Genomic DNA, 26,077 nt, shown 5'->3' with positions numbered 1-26,077 from the left:
CGGATTTGCAACCTGAAAATTCAGTTTTGTGGAGAGAGCCATAAGCGAATAAAGTATGTGGCCGTATCGGACGAGAGAAAAAAGTGAATGGCCAACACCATGGCGTTACATCCTCTACCACCAACACCAGCAACACTGGAAGCATCCCCTCTGACGTGACACTCTTATTACCAGAGCCAGAGCTGCCGCTACTCCTAATATTTCTTCGAGCATGACGCCTCCAATCATCACCAAGGCTGCCACCACTTCTTTGTCAGGACGAGAGACTGGAGGATCCAAAGGAAACCAACCTTCCCATTACCATTATCAATTTTATGGAGAGACAAGAAGTTCTTGCCAAAACTCAGCCAGACGTGGCCACAACTCAGAAGGAGCCTCTTCAACGTTTCGCTCCAGAAGCCGCTCCGCTTCAAGGTTACGCTCCAGAATCCGCTCCGCTTCAACGTTTCGCTCCAGGGTCCGCTTCAACGTTTCTCTCCAGGAGCCGCTCCACTTCAATGTTACGCTCCAGAAGCCGCTCCGCTTTAACGTTTCGCTCCAGGAACCGCCCTGCTTCAATGTTCTCTCTAGAAGTTGCCACTCCTGTCAAGGATCGTGATCACAGTCATCCAAGGTTCGTAGTTGTGGCCACTTTTGATCCATTTGCCAAAGCTCATGGTCGTGGAAAGTTTACTCGCTTACGCATCCAGCCAATCCCTTTGCTTCCATGGACGACGCCCATGCAATTCCAGCCAACCTATTTTGGTTCCCACGAAAATGTAGTCTCTTCTGATCATATCTGCTTCCAAGAACTGTTGTTTCCCGTTTGTTGATACCATCCAGAGCTTTACCATATCAACAACCACTACAAAGGTAATCCATACTTCTCCATATTTTAGTTTCACATGAAAGAAGTAATAGAGTCACCAGTACGGATGCAAGATGGTGTCTTTATCATAGTCAACTCATCGGCCATACAAGATAGAAACATGTAAACCAAATTTGGGGACTGAGGCTCTACACGGAATCCCTTCACTGTCAAAGCTCATGAGACACGGTCAACCCAAAAGTCATAGCCACGACAAGGTCATCTACTCTTCAAAGATGCAGCATAAGGATATCATCACCTCTCTGTCTAGAAGGCGCCTGCAATACTTTACGAGGCCCACGATGGATCCCAGGCCTACTCAGAGAAGACAACTTCAGTAACCAAAGAGAAGTGCGACTGGGGACTGCTCATCACGGTCCATCCCCGACAACAATCAAGAATTCATGAGATAACTCCAGAGACACGTCTGAAACTTTTTTTTTGAAGATACAGAAGGATCCACGATTAACGACATAACTCTCTCACTTCTACCCCTTCGTTATCCAGAATGTTTCGTCTATGTGATGTTCCAAGCATCCCAGCATCACATCCAGGAGAGTAAAATAAGCTTGTATCAAATCCCATAGGCGTGGACTCAAGGCGATGCAATTAAAGTAGGCTACACTTGGGGACTGAAACCTCCTTCAGGTTTAGAAGTTTAAACGCAGACACCACCTTACCAGTGAATGCAGTAGAAGCACATCTTCCACAAGAAAATAAGCTCAGTATAATTATACATGGGGACTGTGGTGTGAAGATTAGAAGCACACAAAACACTTGCAAGTATACAAGGCCAAGATTTGTAATAAAGTGATGAGTAGGGGTTTGTCCACAGGGAGAGGAGCATACAAGAAGTCTTCCTAGCTAAAGTGTGTAGTGATGATGCAATGCAAAGCAATAAAGAAACAGTTAAGAAAACAGCAAGGTAAATCAGCAAAGAACCAAGGCTTGGAAGCCAAGGGAAAGGTGAGGATTGTGCACTGACTTCAGTGCACAAAAAGCTTCAAAGTGCAAGAAAAGAAAGGCAAGAAAATTAACTGAATTGAAAGCACACAGGACTGAAAATGCAAGTTACTGAGAAGGGATTGGTGGTTAAGCCAAGGCTTAGGATCCACCTTGTGTCCTAATCAAATGACATGTTTCTAGGTTGTGTTTGATCCTATGCATACATCTAGAAATAGAAGAATACTAAATTGCTCACTAGTTTTCCCCTAGCATTGGTTGTCTTTTGACAGTACAGCCAATCACAGGCTCTATGAGCATTGGTATCTCCCATTTGCTCAATCAAAACATAGCAACAGGAGAACTATCCTAGCTTCTAGTCACATGACAGTGCACAAGGCTTCAGCTGAGCCTTGGCCTGATGCTGTTTAGCTCATGCTAAACATGATATAGCAACATACATACATTAAGACAGATGATTCATACACAATTAACATTCAAGATAAAATTCTAAAAACACATGCAACATTAACCATCAACAGATAAGCAACTGAAATTGAAGTTCATTAAAAATTGGCTCAATTCTCTACTGGCTAATCCAGAGAGATACACCGTGTCTTTCACACACTCCACATACTACTAATTTATACCCAATTACACATTTAGGGTTTTCCCCCAATTTTCCCCCAAAATCAGTAGAACTAGGGTTTGGTGAAATTGATTTACCTACTGTTGATGAGATACTCGCTCCATCTCGTCGACCCACTCTTCTCCTGCTTCTTCTCGTTCCTCTCATGCTTCAATTGTTGCTTTAATCATCACTTATATCCCCAATTTCTCACCTAGGGTTTCAGTGAGCAGAGAGATGAGAAATTGGAGAAATTAGTGATGCTAAAGAGATGGTACGTGATGGTGATGATGGGCTTAGGTAGAGTAGAGTCGGGGAGAAAATAGTGGAGTGATTTGGGGTGAGGTGGTGATGATGGAGACGGACATGGTGGTGGTACGGAGTATGGTGGTTCTGCAGAGGGGGGTGATGGAGGAGATGGGTTCGATGGAGAAAGGGGAAGGGTGCGTTTGTTTGAGGTCTAGGGTGTTCGGCACTTGGGTGTGAGGCGAGTGTATCGAGTTTGATGATCTGCGACGCTGAGCCGTGGGATAGGGAGATGAAAGATCAATCGGACGGTGAGATGAAGTGAAGCTTGTAGCGACCGCTGGATTATATAATACAACAAAATCAACGACGCCAGATGGAGTTAGGTGTTGTAGTGTTAGGCGGAGATATCAAACTTCGATGCACAGCAAGGGAGCGACCGTCAGATGCTTCTGAGAACTGATCTGACGGCTGAAGACGCAAGCGGGTATGGATTTGGGTTTTAGGCTTTTGGGTATAGAATATGGGTTTGGGAAATGAGTTTGGGCTTGGAAAACCTTGAGCCCACTTCTTCTTTAAGAACAACTTTCTTCTTCTTGAGCCCATTTCCAGCTTTTTGGACGTGCGCTCCATTCTTTGCGGCTTCCTTGCGTGATTTCTCCCGGCTTTTCACTACTTTTCCGCTCTTTTCGCTCCGCGACTCATCCGAACTTTATTTATTACCTAAAAATGCAAAATTAATTAATAAAAATATTTATTCTTGAAAACAATGAAAATACAGAATATGGGATAAAATGTAGAATTAATGCATAAAAGATGAGTTAAATGCCAACAAAAAGGGATAAATATATACAATATTTGGCACTCATCAAATACCCCCAAACCTGAATTTTACTTGTCCTCAAGTAAAACAAAACTAAGGAAATCCTAACTATACCACTGTCGTTGGTCTCTCGAATGCATTTAGCGTATGCACTAAGCCTTTTAAACCACTAAGTGTCCCTAGTGGACGAGTTGAAGTCTCGTGAAGGTTTTCTTAGAACGTACCTACAAAGTTCTAGGTCAAAAAATAATCTCATATTCCATCAAATGTGACATGTGCAAAACAGTTAAGCTCACAGCAAAATGGAGATGTCAATCTAGCTATCGAAGGCACAATCCTAGCACTGATAACAAAAAAAAGACATGTGATAAGAGTGTAAAGTGTATCTACACATGTGTAAAGAAAGATCTGAAGTTATGACTACTAATCACCAAGAGATAGTTTCTCAGGCTAAGAACTGAGGTCGAAATCTAGCTAGCTGTCCGGACTTTACGAGAATTGTGAATGAGTTGGAGGTATTTCACAATTACTCGCGTTGTACATCAATGGCATACACCCTCCTTGCTTATTACACAAAACAACAAAATAACTCTTTACATGACTCTTATTTACATTGACTATTCTCTTTTTATTTTTGGAACAAGAGATGATGGAATTGATAAATACTTGATTTTTTTGTATTTTTCTGATATTTTTTTCTCTTTTTTTTTTTTTTTTAACTGAAAAGGAAACACTTTTGATACAAATACAAAAGGAAACAAAAGATTACATGACACTTTGCAAGAGGTAGCCCTTTTTGATGCACCCAGTTAAATTCGATGGTTGTCTTTCTTAATGTAACCTCCACCTTCTATCCCAACCAACCAAAGAACAAGCTAGTCAAGTTTCGTTCAGTATTCTAAAGTGATTGGCAATCGTAACTTCCTATCAAACACCTTGAAGATCGAGGCCATACATGTATTGGTAGATCGTGCGCGTGCAAATTTCTTATCACTATGTGAATTGTGCTAGAATCAGGGTGCCTAAATATCTAGACTAAGACTCCTAATAAAAATACATATTTGCACAAGAGTCAACATTTCAAGGTAAATGAGCTCCATTTTTATGATTTTTTTCAATTTTTTAATTTTTTTTCAATTTTGATTTTTCAATTTTTTTGGAATTTTTCAATTTTTTCAAAAAGAAGAAGGAGTTCGTTTTCAATTATGGCAAATTATCATGGTATCTACTCTATACCCCCAAACCTAAACTAAACATTGTCCTCAATGTTTCAAAATATGGAAAGAATTATAAAACAATATATGAAGAGGAACATGCTGAGTAGAGTAAAAGGAGAGAGAATACCCGATTGTACGGCGGCAGCTCGATTAAAACTCCGTTATTCAAGGCAAAAATCCATCATATTAGGAGTCACAATGGATGAACACAATATATACACAAAGGGAAATTTAACTAACACATTATCTACAAGAAAATTTGGTTTTTAATGGGATTGGACTTTTTGGAAAAAATTTGGTTTTGTTGGGATACATTTGGTTTTGATGGGAAAACGAAAAATTTTGGTTTTTAGGGAAAGATTTGGAAAACTTTTTGGTTATTTAGGGAAAGAGTGGACCAGTTTAGTCCACATAGACTGGGTCCTCCAGGTTGGTTGTTTCAATGTCGGGTGGAAATGGCTCAAGGAATGGCTTTAATCTCTGCCCGTTGACTTTGAAAACGTTCTTGTTGGAGACATCCTCCAGCTCTACAGCTCCATGAGGAAAAACTGTGCGTACTAGGTACGGACCCTTCCATCTGGAACGCAGTTTTCCTGGAAAAAGATGTAATCGGGAGTCATACAGCAAGACTTTCTGACCAGGAGTGAAGGATTTGCGTAGAATACGCTTGTCATGAAACATCTTCATCTTTGCTTGTACAGCTTGGCACTGTCATAAGCCTCATTTCTCAATTCTTCCAACTCGTTGAGTTGAAGTTTCCGTTGAATTCCAGCTTCGTCCAGAGAGAAGTTCAGCTCTTTGATTGCCCAGTAGGCACGATGTTCTAATTCCACAGGTAGATGGCACGGCTTTCCATACACTAGACGATAGGGGGACATGCCAATTGGTGTCTTATAAGCTGTTCTATAGGCCCACAAAGCATCATTCAATCTCAATGACCAATCTTTCCTGGACGGGTTGACCGTCTTCTCCAGAATGTGCTTAATTTCCCTATTAGACACTTCCACTTGTCCACTAGTCTGAGGGTGGTACGGAGTAGCAACCTTGTGAGTTATGCCATACTTGCGTACTAAAGACTCAAAGTACTTGTTACGAAAATGTGAACCGCCGTCACTGATGATAGCTCTAGGGGTACCAAAACGTGAAATATGTTCTCCTTTAGAAATGAAAGTACCACCTTGTGGTCATTTGTTCTGGTTGCTATGGCTTCTACCCACTTAGAAACGTAATCAACTGCGACTAGGATACAACTTGCTGTCAGACATGGGAAATGGACCCATGAAGTCTATCCCCCAAACATCAAAAATCTCCACAATCAAAATGGGGTTCAATGGCATCATGTTTCTCCTCGAAATGCTTCCTAGCTTTTGACAGCGTTCACAAGCAACACAATAATCATGGCAATCCTTGAACAATGATGGCCAATAGAATCCACACTGCAAGATCTTTGCAGCAGTTTACTTGGCACTGAAATGGCCTCCACATGCTTGGTCATGACAGAAATATATCACATCTTTCTGTTCAGTGTTGGGGACGCATCTCCTAATGATTTGGTCTGGACAGTACTAAAACAAATATGGGTCATCCCAAAGGAAATGTTTGACTTCAGCCAGGAATTTAGAGCGGTCTTGTCTCGACCAACGTGAGGGCATCCTACCTGTAGCGAGGTAGTTAACAATATCAGCAAACCAAGGAAGGTCTGAGATAGACATCAGCTGTTCATCTGGGAATGATTCTCTAATCAGCTCAATTCATCAATAGACTCTAAAGTTAATCTAGACAAATGATCAGCAACCACATTCTCACAACCTTTCTTATCACGGATTTCGAGATCGAATTCCTGTAATAAGAGTATCCATCGAATAAGGCGAGCTTTAGCATCCTTCTTGGAAAGAAGATACTTCAAAGCCGCATGGTCTGTGTATATGATGATCTTAGACCCTATCAGATAAGATCTAAACTTGTCTAATGCGAAAACGACGGCAAGCAATTCCTTCTCGGTAGTTGAATAATTGAGTTGGGCATCATTAAGGGTTTTGCTAGCATAGTATATCACATATGGTAGTCTATCAACTCGCTGTCCTAAAACAGCACCAACAGCATAATCAGAGGCATCACACATAAGTTCGAACGGAAGCTTCCAATCGGGTGGTCGGACTATAGGAGCGGTGGTGAGAAGGGTTTTTAATTCCTCCCATGCCTTCACACAAGCAGCATCGAAATTGAAGGCAACATCTTTGGAGAGAAGACTGCACAGAGGTCTGGAGATTTTGCTGAAATCTTTGATGAATCGCCGGTAAAAACCAGCATGACCTAGAAATGATCTGATCTCCTTCACAGAGCAAGGTTGTGGTAGATGTTGAATGAGGTCAACTTTAGCTTTATCCACTTCAATTCCTTTTTCTGAGATGATGTGTCCTAGAACTATTCCTGAATTCACCATAAAATGGCATTTTTCCCAATTTAGAACAAGGTTCTTTTCTTTACATCTGGATATCACGAGGGCAAGATGCTTCAAACATTCGTCAAACGAGGAACCAAAAACAGAGAAATCATCCATAAAGATCTCGAGAAAACTATCTATCATGTCAGAAAAAATGCTCATCATGCAACGCTGAAAAGTAGCAGGTGCATTACACAACCCGAAGGGCATACGTCTATAAGCAAACGTCCCAAATGGACACGTGAATGTAGTTTTTTCCTGATCTTCCGGAGCAATGTGAATTTGGTTATAACCGGAAAAGCCATCTAGAAAACAGTAGTGACTGTGTCCAGACACACGTTCTAGCATTTGGTCAATGAAAGGGAGCGGGAAGTGATCCTTCCTTGTTACTGTGTTCAACTTCCTGTAGTCGATGCATACTCGCCATCCTGTGGTTGTACGAGTAGGGACTAATTCATTCTTGTCGTTCTGAACTACAGTAATGCCTGACTTCTTAGGCACAACTTGAATGGGACTAACCCATTTGCTATCGGGAATTGGGTATATGATACCCGCATCAAGTAGTTTCAGGATCTCTCCTTTGACTACATCTCTCATGTTAGGATTAAGTCTCCTTTGCATTTCCCTCGATGGTTTGGCATTCTCTTCAAGGTTAATGTGGTGCATGCAAATGGTGGGACTAATTCCTTTGAGATCTGAGATGGTCCATCCTAAGGCCTCTTTGTGTTCCTTAAGTACTTCTAAAAGCTTACTTTCCTGTTCCGTGTCTAAACATGATGAAATAATGACAGGTAAAGTATCAGAAGAACCTAGGAATGCGTACTTCAACGTACTAGGCAATGTTTTCAATTCAAGCTTGGGTGGCTCAACAATGGATGGAATAAGCTTGGAATCAGAGAGTAGGGTGGTTCCACTTCATATTTCCTTTCAGTGACGTCCATTTGAGGTACAGATTCGAGCAGAGATAGGACGTCACTACAGTATGCATCATCATAGGAATCAGGGTTAAAGTTCTCCATACATGCTTGAAAGGGGTCGACGGATAGAATGTTAGTCAACGAATCTTGCATTAATCCTTCAATCATATTAACTTCATGCACATCATCATCATCAAGATTCACAGGTTGTTGACTAATATCGAACACATTCAATTCTACCGTCATGTTACCAAAAGACAGTTTTAACACTCCATTCGACAATTAATGATCGCGTTGGACGTAGCCAAGAAAGGACGTCCTAAGATGACAGGAATGTGACAGTCTGGGTTTTGTACAGGTTGAGTGTCTAAGACAATGAAGTCTACGGGAAAATAGAATTTGTCAACCTTGATCAAAACGTCTTCGACCACTCCACGAGGAATCTTGACAGATCGGTCTGCCAGTTGTAGAGTGATAGATGTTGGTTTCAACTCCCCAAGACCTAACTGCTCATAAACAGAATATGGCAGTAGGTTAACACTTGCACCTAGGTCTAATAACGCTTTATTGACCGTGTGTTCTCCTATAGTGCAAGAAATTGTTGGACATCCTGGATCCCTAAACTTGGGTGGAGTTTTGTTCAGAATGATGGAACTCACCTGCTCAGCTAAGAAAGCACGTTTTTGCACATTGAGCTTGCGCTTTTGAGTACACAAGTCTTTGAGGAATTTGGCATAAGCAGGGATTTGCTTGATTGCTTCAAGAAAAGGAATGTTGATGTTGACTCTCTTGAACAGATCTAACATCTCATTGTAATGGGTACTTTTCTGTTGATAGATCAATCTTTGAGGAAATGGGGCAACAGGAAGATGAGTTGGCAAAGGGACATTCACAGCAGTAGAATTGTCAGATTTTCCAACTTGCTCAGATTCTTTGGTTTTCTGGGGTTGTGGAGACAGCGTGGAATTTGTATCAGATTCATTAGGTTCGCCCACGTTGTTCTCGATGACTTTACCACTTCGGAGGGTGGTAATGGCATGGATTTGATCAGGTGAGGTTTCAGTGCAGGATGTTGTGCCTGTTTGAAATATCCTCTTTGGATTTTGTTGGGGTTGGCTCGGAAGTTTACCCTTTTCTCTCTCACATATTTGATCCATCTTTTGATCTAGATTTTTCTGACTTTGCATCAAACTCTGGAACATTTCCTCTAGGGTGGATAATCTCTTGCGGTATTGTGTTGAGGATATGATTGTTGTTGAGAGTTTGATTGTTGTTGAGGGTTTCTCGGGTGTTGATAACCTTGATTGTTCTGATATCCCTGATTGTTTTGATAGCTCTGATTGGGTTGAGATGGTCCTCCTTGAGTGGGTCCTTTTGACCATGAAAAGTTAGGGTGGTTTCTCCATCCTGGATTGTAGGTCTGTGAATAAGGGTTATGCTCTGGTTTTTGAAACATGGCATGTGCCTGTTCAAGCCTAGACTCCTGGACTGCAAGCAAATCTGGACAATTTTGGAATTGATGGTTGGGGTCGTTACAAGCAGCACAAACAGACGAAGCGACATGTTCTCGGAGAGTAGTGGTGGAAGGTTTTGAATTTTTATGTAGTTCTAACTCTTCTAATCTCCTAACTATTGATGCCATGTTTGCTCTTCCCTCAAAATCCGCTTCAATCCTAAAAGCCTTTGCTTCGGATGTAGTCTTTCTGGTTTCACGGATGGATTCCCACTGTTGCGTCTTTTCAGCTACTTCAATCAAGAAGTCCCAAGACGCGTCAGCAGTTTTATCTACGAATAGACCATTACACATCGACTCAACCGTTGTTCGGGTGGACACATCTAGACCTTCATACAAAATTTGCACAAGTCTCCATTTTTCAAAACCATGATGGGGACATTGGAGCAATAATTCATTGAATCTCTCCAGGTATCTAGCTAAGGTCTCACCTTCTAATTGCACAAAGCTATTCAGACTTTGACGAATTGTCGCAGTCTTGTGGTTCGGGAAAAACTTTTTGAAAAACTCCTTTATGAGGTCATCCCATGTCATGATGGATTGAGGCTGTAAAGCATAGAGCCAGGCCTTTGCCTTATCTTTCAGGGAGAAAGGAAAAAGCCTTAACTTCAGGGTTTCGTCGGTCATTTGAGTGAAACGCAGAGTTCCACAAATTTCCTCGAATTCTCTCACGTGGTGGTACGGGTTTTCATTCTCAACACCTCTAAAAATAGGAAGCATCTGTATTGTGCTTGATTTCAGCTCATAATGGCCATTAGCCTCGGGCAGCAAATACAAGAAGGTTGACTGGCTCTAGTTGGGTACATATAATCCTTGAGGGTACGGGGTTCTCCCATTGTTTCTGGTTGATCTGGACTGTCTCCCTCAGAACTTAGAATTTCGATAGGTTCGTCTGGGTTAATTCTAACAAGTCTGTTTGTCTGGTCTCTGTAGGTCACAATCATGTCCTAGTAGGTACCTTAACTAACATGTTGGTCAGACAGAGCAATCGGAAACAATTTGGCCCACAAGGGTTATGAAGATTTGGTTTTGAATGGGTTTTGGTTTAAAGAAGGGGTTTTGTTTTTTTGGTTTAAAATTGGGCTTTGGAAAAAAATTTTGAACTAAACCTAGCATAAATTAGCACAACTCATAAAAGAAAATAAAAATAATAATAATTAAAACAAACCCATAAAAGAAAAAAGAAAAATAAAAGAAAACAAAAAAATAATTACAGTCCCAAATAAAAAAAAAAGAAAATAAAAATTATTACAATCCCAAATAAATAATTAAATTAATTATTACAAGCCCAATTTGAATTTAAATGAGGCCCAAGTGGGTTAACTCATGGGTTAGGCTTACTTGTTTTTTGGAGGGAAGCCCAAAAATAGGCTTTTAGTCCCCTTTTAGTTGCACAGCCCAGTTGGGCTTTAGGATCGTCCTAAGCAGCTCACGTCCAAGCCCAGCAGCAGCGAAGCCCAGAGCAGAAGTTGCAAGCCCAGCAGAAGAGTTGCAAGCCCAGAGAATTGAGGTTACTAGCCCAGCTCAGTTGGTTAAGCCGCAGCAAAGGTTGGATCAGAGCCCAGCAACAGAGGTTGCACAAGCCCAGTTGACAGCTTCAGTTGGCAGCCCAGTTGGCTTGGCAGCAGCTTGGCAGAAGCAACAGCAGCAGCTTGGCAGAAGCAACAGCAGCAGCAGACTTTGGCTTGGCAGCAACAGCAACAGCAGCAGGCTTGGCAGCAGCAACAGCAGCAGCAGCTCAGGCAACAACAGACTTTGAAAACTTCAAAAATATGGCAGCCAGCTCCCCGGCAGCGGCGCCAAAAACTTGGTGTGAAGATTAGAAGCACACAAAACACTTGCAAGTATACAAGGCCAAGATTTGTAATAAAGTGATGAGTAGGGGTTTGTCCACAGGGAGAGGAGCATACAAGAAGTCTTCCTAGCTAAAGTGTGTAGTGATGATGCAAGGCAAAGCAATAAAGAAACAGTTAAGAAAACAGCAAGGTAAATCAGCAAAGAACCAAGGCTTGGAAGCCAAGGGAAAGGTGAGGATTGTGCACTGACTTCAGTGCACAAAGCTTCAAAGTGCAAGAAAAAAGGCAAGAAAATTAACTGAATTGAAAGCACACAGGACTGAAAATGCAAGTTACTGAGAAGGGATTGGTGGTTAAGCCAAGGCTTATGATCCACCTTGTGTCCTAATCAAGTGACATGTTTCTAGGTTATGTTCATTCCTAAGCATACAACTAGAAATGGAAGAACACCAACTTGCTCACTAGTCTACCCCTAGCATTGGCTGTCTTTTGACAGTACAGCCAATCACAGGCTCTATGAACATTGGCATCTCTCATTTGCACAATCAAAACACAGCAACAGGAAGTAACTATCCTAGCTCATTCACACTTGACAGTGCACAAGGCTTCACTGAGCCTTGGCCTGAAGCTGATTAGCTCATGCTAACCATGAGTAAAACATTCACATTCATCATATGATATAAATTAAACACAAATTGCAACATATCAGATAACTACAAACAGAAGCAATTTTCAACTGTCACTGATAAGCAACTAAAATTTGAAGTTCATAAAAATTGTAGCAAATTCTCTACTGGCTAGTCCAGAGAGGTATACCGTGTCCCCTACACACTTCACATAACACTAATTTATACCTATTACACATTATTGGGTTTTCCCCCAATTTTCCCCCAAAATCAGTAGAACTAGGGTTTGGTGAAATTGATTTACCTACTGTTGATGAGATATTCGCTCCATCTCGTCGACCCACTCTTCTCCTGCTTCTTCTCGTTCCTCTCATGCTTCAATTGTTGCTTTAATCATCACTTATATCCCCAATTTCTCACCTAGGGTTTCAGTGAGCAGAGAGATGAGAAATTGGAGAAATTAGTGATGCTAAAGAGATGGTACGTGATGGTGATGATGGGCTTAGGTAGAGTAGAGTCGGGGAGAAAATAGTGGAGTGATTTGGGGTGAGGTGGTGATGATGGAGACGGACATGGTGGTGGTACGGAGTATGGTGGTTCTGCAGAGGGGGGTGATGGAGGAGATGGGTTCGATGGAGAAAGGGGAAGGGTGCGTTTGTTTGAGGTCTAGGGTGTTCGGCTCTTGGGTGTGAGGCGAGTGTATCGAGTTTGATGATCTGCGACGCTGAGCCGTGGGATAGGGAGATGAAAGATCAATCGGACGGTGAGATGAAGTGAAGCTTGTAGCGACCGCTGGATTATATAATACAACAAAATCAACGACGCCAGATGGAGTTAGGTGTTGTAGTGTTAGGCGGAGATATCAAACTTCGATGCACAGCAAGGGAGCGACCGTCGGATGCTTCTGAGAACTGATCTGACGGCTGAAGACGCAAGCGGGTATGGATTTGGGTTTTAGGCTTTTGGGTATAGAATATGGGTTTGGGAAATGAGTTTGGGCTTGGAAAACCTTGAGCCCACTTCTTCTTTAAGAACAACTTTCTTCTTCTTGAGCCCATTTCCAGCTTTTTGGACGTGCGCTCCATTCTTTGCGGCTTCCTTGCGTGATTTCTCCCGGCTTTTCACTACTTTTCCGCTCTTTTCGCTCCGCGACTCATCCGAACTTTATTTATTACCTAAAAATGCAAAATTAATTAATAAAAATATTTATTCTTGAAAACAATGAAAATACATAATATGGGATAAAATGTAGAATTAATGCATAAAAGATGAGTTAAATGCCAACAAAAAGGGATAAATATATACAATATTTGGCACTCATCAGACTGCCAGCATGGGATGCCTTCACTTCCCTCAACCAGGTTATTTTCTGATTTCAACATCATCACTGTCGAAGCTTTACGAGCAGCGGGAATTTTTCAACATGAAGCCGTACACGTGCATCAAAGACTCCAAACGCACGCCACAGAGATACATTCACATATCCGACCACACCATCGGATCTAACAGAAGTATAACTGGGAACTACTCATCGCATCTCATTCCATACAATATTCCAAGATTCAGAAGATGGTTCAAAGGATGTCGCTTGGAACAAAGTCCTTGAAGACTTGATAGCAGCACATCAGCAACGGAACGCCTCCCAACTCATCTATTTCACCGAATGGCTCTGGAAGATTTTGACCATACAAGCATCCACAACATATCATCATCGCAATCATAAAGTCCAGGAACCAAATAACCTAAAGTCAAGGATGCACCAACAACGCAACTACAATCTCCAAGATTACCCCTGACATGATCATGGCCGAGCATATATTTCATCCATCCATCCCAAGAGTGCAATGGAGTTTGGTAAATTTTGAAATCCACTAGAAAGGTTAGGTACTCATTCTTCTGGAGTCAGAACCTTATTACACATTCTGGAGAAGATCGATGGTACTGTGGGGTGGCTACATGCGCAAAATAGAAAAGAGCACCTACCTTGAGTTCTCCTGGATCGCCTTGCTGCTTATTATAACTATTGGAGATTGCTTTGTTGCCATTAATGATCTCTCTACCACCACTAAAAAATGACGAAGAGGATCCAGACGCTGCAGGCGAAAGCACGGAGCCGGACGAGCAACAAAAACAGAAGAGGGTCGATACTCCTTTTCATACGAATGAAGTTTTCTAGAGTTTGAACAGAAGAAGGATTCTTTCTTACTCCATGAACGAGAATAGATGACTGGGTGCACCACACTCATGCTCCATATCCGGGCAAGTAACGCGCCAAGATCACCGCTCTATAGCCAGGCAAGCAGCGCGCCAAGATCACCGCTCCATAGCCAAACAAGCAGCACACGAAGATCGATGCTCCACGACCTAACATCAAAGTGTCAAGATCACCAGCCACTCAGACTTGTAACGCTCCATATCACCAGCATCCTGTGGACAAACCATAAGTACGCCAACGCTCCACAAGCAACAACATCCTGTGGCCAAACCAGTTGCGCCATCTTCACCGCTCTGTGGCCGAAACCAACAGCGCCATCTTCACCAGTCCGCGCCCAAGCCAGCAGCGCCATCTTCACTGCTCCATGGCCGAAGTTGCAGCGCCATATTCACCGCTTTGTGGACAAAGTCGCAGCGCCAACATCAATGGCCCGTGGACAAAGTCGCAGCGCCAGCATTGAGCACTCTGTGACCAAAGTTGTAACGTCATTTCCAACACCCTATGGCCAAGCCGCCAACATAAGGATCATAGACCACTCATGCCTCCTGCAAAATATTAGTCGAATTTTCCTTGCAATCTCTTCATGTCTTGCCCTTTTCGATTTTTTATACCTCTCTGTCACCATCTCATGCTTATCCTGCAACAATGCCACTGTTACGAGATAAGCAGGGGACTTAATGTTGATGGTGGTTTTTAGTTCAGGGTTAAATTTGTAAAACCTCGCATTTAATGTGCCGTCACTCTGCAAAGAAACGGAGCCATGTAAAAGTGATGAGTGTTCAACCTCTTCACTGGCGCATTTATTGAGCAACTCAATATATTCGCATGAGATTTATCCAGATTGGTGCATGTAGCAACAATCCCAGATATTCTGTAAATTCTGGCACCTTGTCTGTATTATTCAGTTAATATAAGTGTCTTTGAATGCATTCTGTGTTATGTTCCCCGGCTGAACCCTTAATGTTGATATGGCATGATAATTTGTGTTCACTCGCAACAGAGTAGCACAAATTTCCAAGTATCAAGGATAAGGCCCTTGCATAAAATATTCAATCGGAAAGCATACTGCTCTCTGGCAATGAACTTAAAGAACTCTGTGTCAACACATAGAATTCAATCAATTATGTGATGATTCACAAGATTCAGATACCACCCTGACTAATTTGAAAAAATTAGGGTTTCGCTCCCTGCGCAGTATATTAAACCTTTCCTGTCGAAATTAAGCCTAGGTGAACTAGGTAATTAATCCGCCATGGATTAGTAGGTGCAAAATCCTACCAAAAATCAGAAAACAAGGAATAAAAGGAGCCGCGGAATAGGAGCAGCAAAATGCCATAGGTCAGCCGTTGCCACTTGCAAGTGTCCACACCCAATGTTTCTTAACCGGCCCCTATTTCCTGTCGACCAATCAGGTCGCCTTAAACTCGCCACACACACATGAGTTGTGGCTAGGCCCATACTTGCCGACCCTATTTCCCATCGACCAATCAGGTCGCTTTTAAATGCGCCACACGCACACCAGAAGTGTGGCCACGCCCGCGTTTAGCCGACCCTCTCTTTTTCGACCAATCAGGTTGCTCTAAACCTGCCACAGTATTAAAAGAGGAAAAATTGCACCAATACCAAATTGGATTTCCAAAGTTACGCCAATGCGCTAATTGCCATGCCAAACGTGCAGGATGTGCCACTTTGCCACAGAAGCATGCCGAACGTGGCAACATACCATAAATAGTGCACTTACGTGCCAAGCCACCTTCTATTCGTGGCCAACGCCATAACAGACTTCAATATGGTTATCCTAACCAGAAACACGACCTTTCTCTAGTGCCTATGGTCGAAACCCTAATTTCCAGTCGTGGCACAAATTATGCCACTTCAGGCCCCACAACATGCCACGAGCATTGCGGGACCCAGGAAACCCTAATAAAGACACCACATCATAGCCACTCGTGGCAATCCTTACTCATGTGGTCATTTCCACATGATGTCCTGGCTATGGTTCCTTTAGCGTGGCTATGGCACCGTTTGCACAAAACATCGATGTGCCACGGCCACATGCCGCATGTCGTATGCACTAATTAGGGTTTTGGCAATGCCAAGCCCTAATTTAGGCAAAGTTGCTACGCCAACCAAGCCAAGTAACATTCCACAGAGTATTGGGATTAATATGGAAACTGGAACTGATGTTTCCACGCCACATTTGGGTCTAACACCAATGTGCCAAAATCTAGCGATCATGGCTACGCCAGGCGCTACTTGCACCATCGTGCCACTGGCATGCGCTAACTATGCCAACCATGCCACCGTGCCGCACGTGCTAATTAGAGTTTAGATACGCCAAACCCTAATTTAGATAAAGTTTCCATGCCAACTAGGTCAAGTGATTCTCTAAGGCCTTAAGTTTAACTTAGCAACAGGGCCAATATTGCCGGAGCCATATTTGGGTCTAACATCAATAAGCCAAAACAGCTTCCACGGTTATGCCACTGGAATGCCATCATGCCACGGCTACGCCAGGCTCCACTATGCCAATGGCGCCACTTTGCTATACAACAAGATGTGGCCATAATCAATGGCCACCCTTTCTCATAAGCTACAATCTCAGCCGTCCAAATTCTCCATGGAATTGACAGGCCTGTGGAAAGTTTTAGGCGGTTAGCCAAGGAAAGCCTAATAGCATCACATGCTATTTTCCTACGACAAGTCTCTTGACTTTGACTTTCCACACGTAGCAATCTACTACACGTTTTCCACGAAAACACTCGATACATCAAACATGTCACAAACTGGGGGATACTCATCAGGGTATTGGTCTGGCGGTTTACAGCATGCGGCGTGCAACACATCCATCATAAGAAAGTGTCAGGAAAACAGGGCAGTTGGTGGTGGCAAGAAGTAGTGGGCGTAAACAAACCCGCTTCTTTCATAGTGGAGGTGTGGTTTCTGGCAGTTACACATTACTTCACTCTTCCATCACTCAATCACTCCCACTTCCTACGAGACCAGGGTGTGTTCAATTATGACTTGTATAAATAGGTTTTACCTATTTACACCAAACAACAAATTTGGGTTAGAACAACAACACGGTATCCATAAAATACCAAAGAACTGATAGCTTACATTCTGCAAGCCAGTTCCATATTTTGATACAAGTCATAAAACAGCCACACCTTCAGAATTAACCATTCTGGTCTCAACACCTTCCTACCTGGACACATGTGTGACCTATAAAAAAAGTTTTTTATTATTGAAAGCAGCTTCATAAAACCCTTTCTGGTGAGGCAGAGTCGAGACTTTCGACCACTTTCGAACCCGAATTCTTTCGATAAGGGATGGTTATTTCTCTCTCAACTTTTAAGGATGAGATTGTGTTCATATATATGTCTAACTTCTTATGACTAGTGTGCAAAATCTCTATGTCTTCTTAGCGCGTTTGATATTATCATTTGGGAGAACTAGTAAGTTGGAAAAGTAGGTTTTGTGGGTATACCTCTTGTCAGAGCATAGCTCGGTTGAACCCACCAAGCGTTGGTATGTCAAGTTTGGTCATCACATTTTAGTGAACTAAAACTCATTTTAAGAGTCGCTTGATTATGTACTAGAGTCTACTTCGTATAGGTTAGCTTGAAAGTATTAGGATATGAGACATTACAAGTATTGAGAAGACTTGAAGAAGTGAAGAAGTAAGAAGCTACAACGACAACATCATCCTTGCACTTGAGGTTAGTGATATTTGACTTGAACTATTTTATTTCATAACGTATCTTTCAAGTCGTGCATATTGAAAAAAAACTGCGAAGCATGAACATTCTAAATAGACATAGTATAAGGAATACAATATGAGGTTTATTGCTTAACCATTAAACTTTCTAGATAAGACATCGACATAATCGTTTGAATGCTATAGTGATTATGTATGGGTATGAGGTGAGGAATTTCATCCTAGGAAACAATATTTTACATGTGTTTTAAGGAAGTAAGTTCATGAACTTGTTTTGTGAATCGAAAAGGAAACCGTCAGGCGTTATTGGTATTGTTATTCATTGCATATCTTGTGAACAACCAATATGTGTGATTAGTATAACCGTTCATGACTTGTTTGTGTTCTTTGTAAAACTATTCACAAAGTCCTGGCTTATGTGCCGGTATGACTTTTATTAGTGAAACCGATCTTAAGTAATCACCTGATGGTATGATCGAGTTTGTGAGTGTGTAAGACCGACTCTGGGTAAAGGGTAACCGATCCTAGTAAGAGGTGAAACACATCACAAAGGGGAATCGATCCTTGTATGAGGTGTAACAAGGTTTATAGCATAAAGGGAAATATTGATTCTCTTAAAAGTATATTCGAGTTAGTCCATACAGATTTATAAATGAAATATTGGGTGGTATTGTTAGACCCTCGCTTTCTCAATTGGTATCAGAGCAGGCAAACACGTTTAAGACCTTACAAGTCTGTGTTTGTAGCAATCTGAGTCTGAGGACAGAATCTTACGCATACCAGGATGCCTCCTAAAGCTTTCAATTATGTCAGTTGTCTCGGAAATACCTCAAAGGATTGTTCCTTAGTTGATTCTTCCGAATCCCGAGGTAGAAAGATTGTCTCATCCTGTGTTGATCACTCTTCCTCCAATGAGACATTGGACACAATGGAGAAAGCTGAAATGGATCTCACCAGAATCACAAAAATTATACTGAGTCTGTTGATCTTCAAAATCATGATCAACTCATCGATGAATTTGAAAAGTCTATTGATCGAGAACGTGTACTCTATAACATTATTGAGTCTTTCTCTAAGGATATTGAGAAACTTCTTCAAGAGAATAATCTACAGCGTGAAAATATTTGTGATCTTGAAAAGGTTATCAAAGAAGGCTTAATTAGAGAAAAATGTTTGATCAAGACGCATTCATCTGATATTGACAGACTTCGTGTTGAAAAAGAGAAGCTGGAAGCAACACTATCACTAGCCCATGAACAGTGTATGACCTTGGAAAAGGAAAACTCTGTCTTAAGGAAAAATTCTTTTGTTCCAACTTTCCTCTTGATATACAGTACATGAAGAAATATCCTCCAAAAGAAGATTGTGTCGAGAAAAGTTTATATAACTTACAATCTTCTCACATAGCTGTAAAGATGCCGTCTGTTGAGTTTTCTCCACGAACCTGCAGTTTATGTGGAAAATGGAATCATTATGTTATCCGTTGTTTTGCTAGGAAGAAACAAATTTTTAAGCTTCATAATTTGCTTCTTTCCACGGTCAATGGGATAAATAGTCAGTCAACTACTGCAGTGAAACCCATGCTCACAAGAAACCGGATATCTTATAAAAATGATCTCTTTCCTAGGAATCATTACGTGACTTCTTTGCATTCTAGTGGTATAAAGTCTTATGCTACTGATGAAAGCATGACATGTGCTTATAAGAATAACTCTGGTGAATCTAAGTCTAGAGTATGGAGACCCATTTCGGAAAATCCTCTAGAACCGATCTCTAGAGGTCCTAGACTCAGTAATCAGAAAGCTTCTTCTCTTGAGCATTCAGGAAGGGCTGTGAGAAACTCTAAATTTGAAAACAGCCAAGGGAAGAAAAGAAATGCTGAGGTCAGACATCCAGGTGAAAAACACAACTATTCTCTCAATACCGATAGTGAGACTATGTCTCCCTCTGCTACCTAGTAGTAGAAAGTTCCACTCTTGTATCTAACTTGAGAGATACAAGGATGATGATTGAAGGATGCTCAAGTATTTAGTCGTTGTCTGATTGATAGCTTCTTTGTGATTTTTTAGTATTTCTTTATTGTGACTCTTCTAACATGTTCATAAGCATTGAAAATGTCACAATATGCAGTTTTCCATGTTTAGTCTATCCTTTTTGTTCATACGTTCGGGTTAGCCCACGGACGTCCATATCTCCTCAAGGAACTCTAGGGTTTCTATCTAGGGTGTACACTTGAACATATATATATCTCATATATGCGTTCTTTAATCTTCAGAAGGGAACTCGATGGAAACTTTCCTCAAGGAAGAAGTTAACCCTATTGTAGAGGATGACCTCAAAGGAAGTGATCCTGCTAAGAGTTTATTATGAAGAAGATGATTGAAAGGAAAGATTATAACTCTTGGATTGGAGAATCTGTCAAGGATTTAATTCTCGTTCAGAATGAAGTTAAAAACGAACTTGCTAACCTTCAACTACAGATAAACCAGCTTATTAATGGACAGGCAAAAATCCTTGGTACTCAGAACATCTTTATCAGGAATCAGAAGAAAGTTATTCTTGACTGCGCTAAGGCTCAACACTTTGTTCGCATTGTTTATCGAAAAACTAACATTCTGACTCATGAACATGGTGTCTCTACGGTCAACAAAATCAAGGATATCAGTGACTCCTATTTCGATGGACCATTCCAGATGTATGAAATCATCAAGGAAAACTGAGTTTTATTAGTTGCCTAGTAAGTCTTCTTTTTGGATTAGTTGGAAGAATAACTAGTGCTTTGAATAGCAATGATTGTGACTACACATAGATATTATTTTCATCTTCTTGTTTTTTTTAGGTTTATTGGTATTAAATTCTAAAAATATTTGGAGGATGATGTTTTTGCAGTATTAATCTTTATGATTTGTTATATTGCAATGGGTTATGGGATATTGGTGTTTACGTCCGTGAGCTATATTTGTCCCATTCTTTGTCAAAAGTAAAGTCGTTCGTGTTCGGTATTCACATACTGGTAAAAGAATGAATGGACTTTTGGAAAATACAAAAGTTAAGCCTATATTTTCAATTATCTTGATGGAAGATAGGTTAAAATCTTTTGTTTTCAAGGATTATGTCTATTATTTTCGTTATGCAAATAGTGATTGAAGATAGAATGAATCCTTGTATATTCCTCAGTATTGATCATCCCTGATCCATATTTTTATGTATTACTGTGAGGCTTTGTAATGTATCTTATGTTGAGCATTATACAACCAAGTTGATTTTCTTAGCTTAGTTGTTGTTCCGTGAGATATGTTATGTCGAGCATATTGAACTAAATTAATCATCTTGTTTGGTTATTTAGTTATTGCTCCGTAAGTTTTCTTATGTCGAGCAAAACAAATGACAATTATATTGATTACTTTTGTGATTAGTTTGGTTGTGTATTCCAATTAGATTAATTATGGGTTCTCTTGTAATTAATCTAGTTGAGTATTTTTGTGTCTCCATAAGTTCTCTTATGTTGAGCACAATCAATTGAATTGATCACCTCTTGTGTTTAATTTGATTGAGTATTCCGATTAAATTAATCATGGGTTTACTTGTAATTAATTTGATTCAATTTTTGGATATAGAAAATCATTCTGATGGTTTTTGGTGTCCAATAAAAATCCTTCTTTTCTTTTGAAATTAAGGTCGATCTTGTTGTTCTTTCGGGAATGACATTAAATGGGGGAGAGCTCTTTTGAACTTGTGCTTAATGGTCATATCTTGAGGGATATGCGGCTGTGGAATTTTAGAGGGGTTATCTTGTATCTTTAAACTCCTTGATGAATGCATTTAGCTTCGGCTTTATGATTGCATCTAAATTAGTTAGTATGTATTTTTTTCTTTTAGTCATGAAATGTCTCTTTAGGAAATTTCATTATGATCCCGTTCTTGTACCTTTGCCAATTTTATTGATAAAAGGGGGAGAATTAATATGTAGTTCACACTACGAATACATGTGGTTTTTGGATCATTATGTAAGGGGGAGTGGTTTCCATGTGAGATGGAGTATTGACTAAGGAGGAGTGATAAATATCACCATAGTATTATTGTTGAAGTTGTGATACAATTTAACTTTGACGCCGTGTAATAATATTATGACATTGTATAACAATGATCGAGACCGATGCTTTCTCATTGTTATAGCTACGGATCTTCAACATCGGTGATGCTAAACTTACAACCTTTGGGATCATTGGAGTACTTGGAAGTGATGAATATTTCGAGGAATGTTGAAGATTAGACATGTGGAATAGGAGCTACTAAAGTTTCTTTATCTTTTTTGTATTCCATATGTATTGATAGTTTTGCCAGTAAAATTGACAAAGGGGGAGATTGTTAGAGCATTGCTCGAACTCGCATGCGTTGCTATCCCAAGCATGTTTGTCAATGTTAGTATTCAAAACTATAAGTCTCGGACTAGGATAGAAAGTGTAGTTGAGCTCAAGGACTTCATGGCGATTCATCATACAAGTAAAATAAATACTCAAGGAACCAGTGTAACTTCTCGATAAAAAGGTATGTGAAGACTTGAAATTATCTGTCACTCAAAAGTCTATCTAATCTATCTTCTACTCTTTGAGACAAGAAGTCGTATGCTATATATATAGACTTGGATTATACACATTTGTTATTTCAAGCCGAGTATGCCTCGTATCTATATCTCTAAATATGTGTTGGTAAGCTTTTCGCTTTGATCAAGTTTATCTTTACCATGTGACGAAAGTCATGATATGTTTCAATCATCTTGGAAATTGCTTTGACGAGAAAGGGTGTAACAACTATATAACGTCCTCTAAGAATATTTCAATGATTGAAATGAGAGTTTAGATTACATTATCAATGGTGGACATAAGCATTGTTGTGGAAACAAATTTATGTATAAGTCCTATTCCTTGAACCAAAGTTTACGAACTTTGTTGATCAAGAGAACCGGAAGAATGGCGTGAGCCAAGTCCGCGAACTCAGTCTGCGAACTGCCGAAGTTCTCAAATCAGAGAATTTCTGCTGGAGTTGACAAACTATGTGCGTGAAGCTAAGTTCGCGAACCCAGTCCGCGAACCAGTGAAGTTCTCATTCCCGAGAATTTCTACTAGAGTTTGTAAACTCTGCCCGGTAACTTAAGTCCGCAAACCTAGTCTGCGAACTTGAGAAGGTTATATATCTGAAGATGATTTCTGAACTTAAACTTAAAAAGACTAAGGAATGCAGTTTGCAAACTGTGGATATAAAAGTTCATGAATCTATTCAAGTGAATCAAATCATCTTTACTTCAATTATGTCTTGTGTAGTACATGAGATTTCCTTGCAATTGAAAAACACTCTAACTAGTTCATTTGAAGTCATTTGAACTAGTTATGGTGAAGAAGAACATGGTTGATATGAAATGCTCATATGTCTAACCTTTTGTTTAACTATTGTTGAACCAACAAGTACATATGTTTGGGTACGGTTAACAAACCTAGAAGCGTGCATTGTCAAGTGTGTATAAAAAGCTAAGTTTTCTATCTAACGATCGAGAAATATTAGCTTGAATCTAAAATAGGTTTTCATCTAACAGTGAATATTGAATGATTTGTTACTAAGCTAACATTGATTGCAAACCCTGATTTGAAAGACTATATAAAGGAGACATCTAGTATTGTGCAAAACTAATCCCCACACCCTACGTGTGATACTAGTTTGAATGTTAGATTTGATTCTCCTTTAACCTTGGGTTTTCTTCTTCTAAAACCAGGTTAACGACTTAAAGACTTCATTGGGATTGTGAAGCCAGACCGATACTACTTTTATTGTAGTTGTGTGATATGATCTTGCATCTTTTATCGTACGAGAAAAATTAGATTGATTGGATTGAGATTGATATCTCCGATAGGCAAGATATAAAAAGTAATCACAAACATCTTCGTCTCATTGTTTGTGATTTCGCAAAATCTTGTTTCGCTACCATACGATTAAGATTGTTGTGAGGTGATTGATAACTCTAGGATGTTCTTCGGGAATATAAGACTGGATTATCAATTGGTTCCTGTTCACCTTGATTATTATCAAAAGACGGAACAAAACCTTTACTAGGGTTTATCTGTGGGAGACAGATTGATCCTTTGATAGACTTGTCTATGTGATACAGATTTGTTTATTGTCAAAGCCTGCGATTTTGAGTCGTAGCAACTCTTAGTTGTGGGTGAGATCAGCTAAGGGAATCAAGTGTGCAGTATCCCGCTGGGATCAGAGTCATAGGAGCATAATTGTACCTTGGATCAGTGGGAGATTGATTGGGGTTCAACTACAGTCCAGTCTGAAGTTAGCTTGGAGTAGGCTAGTGTCTGTAGAAGCTTAATACAATGTGTGTTCAATCTGGACTAGGTCCCGGGGTTTTTCTACATTTTCGGTTTCCTCGTTAACAATTTCTGGTGTCTGTGTTATTTCAGTTTCCGCATTATATTGTTTTATCTTTATAATTAAAATAATTCAGGTTGTGCGTTAGATCATCAATTAGAGTAATCCAACCTTTGGTTGTTAATTGTCATTGATTGATCCTTGGATATTGGTCTTTGGTACCATCCAAGTTATTCCTTGAATTTGATTAGAACTCGCAGTTCCTGCTTGAGTAAATCAAATCAAGAAGAGAGATATAAACTCGTTGATATACTTTTAATTGATTGAGTCTTGTTGATTCTCTTAAAAGTATATTCGAATTAGTCCATACATATTGCTAAGCGAAATATTGGGTGGTGTTGTTAGACCCCCGCTTTTTCACTTCTGAATCTCGAGAGTGATCCCTTTTGATGTGAGAAATTATCATAAAACTTACTGTCATCAAAATACGAGACATAGTTTGAGTTCTTAGCATAAGAATTTTGACTTGAGGAAGATGCCATCTTGTTGACAATTTCTTTATATCCTTCAATTATTTCCTTCATATTATTTCTCATATCATCAATTTTTCTTCTTTCTACTGGGATTTCGTTTACATTAAGGGTAACGTTGTTTCAGAGAGAATGACTTGATCTTTCCTTAGACGATGTTTATTAAAACGTCTGTTGTGCTTTTGAGTATTCGAGGAACTCATTGAACTGACCTTACTGGTAGCATACACAGGGTAAGTACGAAAACCAACTGGTTTAGACATACGAATGTCAGTTACACATTTGAGAATTAAGTCTAAGGTGTGTTGAAGTTGAACAAGGGAATTTTTATTCAACCTAGAGTTTCTCTTTTGTTTAGCAGAACCCTTTGTTTCGCCAAAGAGGCATACTTTCTGATCATAAGAGTGATTAGACAATGTAGTCTTAACAACCTCGTTAGGAGATTTCTTCCTTCCATGTGATGTGGAACATCCTTGATTAATAGGGATTTCAGACACATTATTTCTGAATGTAATGGATTTCTGTTTTACTTCTGGAGCTGTAACTTTTTCAGTCGTAGCAGAAGTACTTGCTATATTATAATGCTTAGAGCATCCTTGAATAGAGAGTTTACTCAAGCGATGTTCAATTTCCAAGGTATCCTTTTTAAGGCTAGCCTCAAGAGTCATACGTGAAGAATGATCTTCAGTATTTTTTTTGAATTTGCAGTCCCTTATTACACCAAGAAGAACATTAACATGGTGTTTTAACCAATTAAATCTATCAGCTTGGACTCTAACAAGATTTAGAATCAAATCACTTTCTTCAGCTGTTTCCTGTTCATTAATAGAGATAGACTCTTTTGAAAGGTAATCGGAATGACACATGTTGGTGTTTGTCAGTCTCATCAGAACACAAGGTTCGTCTATATTCAGGATTGACGAATCTTTCTCTATAATAAAATTAGACGAGACAGAACTTTTATATCTGGTGACGCGTTTATCAGAGATAGTACTCTTTTTCATAGAGTCAGATCGCTAGAAACACAGACTTGTAAGGTCTTTAACGTGTTTGCCTGCTATGATACCAAATGAAAAAGCAGGGGTCTAACAACCACACCCAATATTTCTCTTAGTAATCTGTATGGAAAAACTCCAATATACTTTCTAGAGAATCAACAAGAATCAATCTATAAAAAGTATATCAAAGAGTTAATATCTCAATCTCTCGATTTGATCTATACTCAAGAAAATAGAAATCTGCGA

Source organism: Papaver somniferum, chromosome 11, assembly GCF_003573695.1.
Source record: "Papaver somniferum cultivar HN1 chromosome 11, ASM357369v1, whole genome shotgun sequence".
Taxonomy (NCBI): domain Eukaryota; kingdom Viridiplantae; phylum Streptophyta; class Magnoliopsida; order Ranunculales; family Papaveraceae; genus Papaver; species Papaver somniferum.
Note: the sequence above shows the minus strand (reverse complement) of the source record.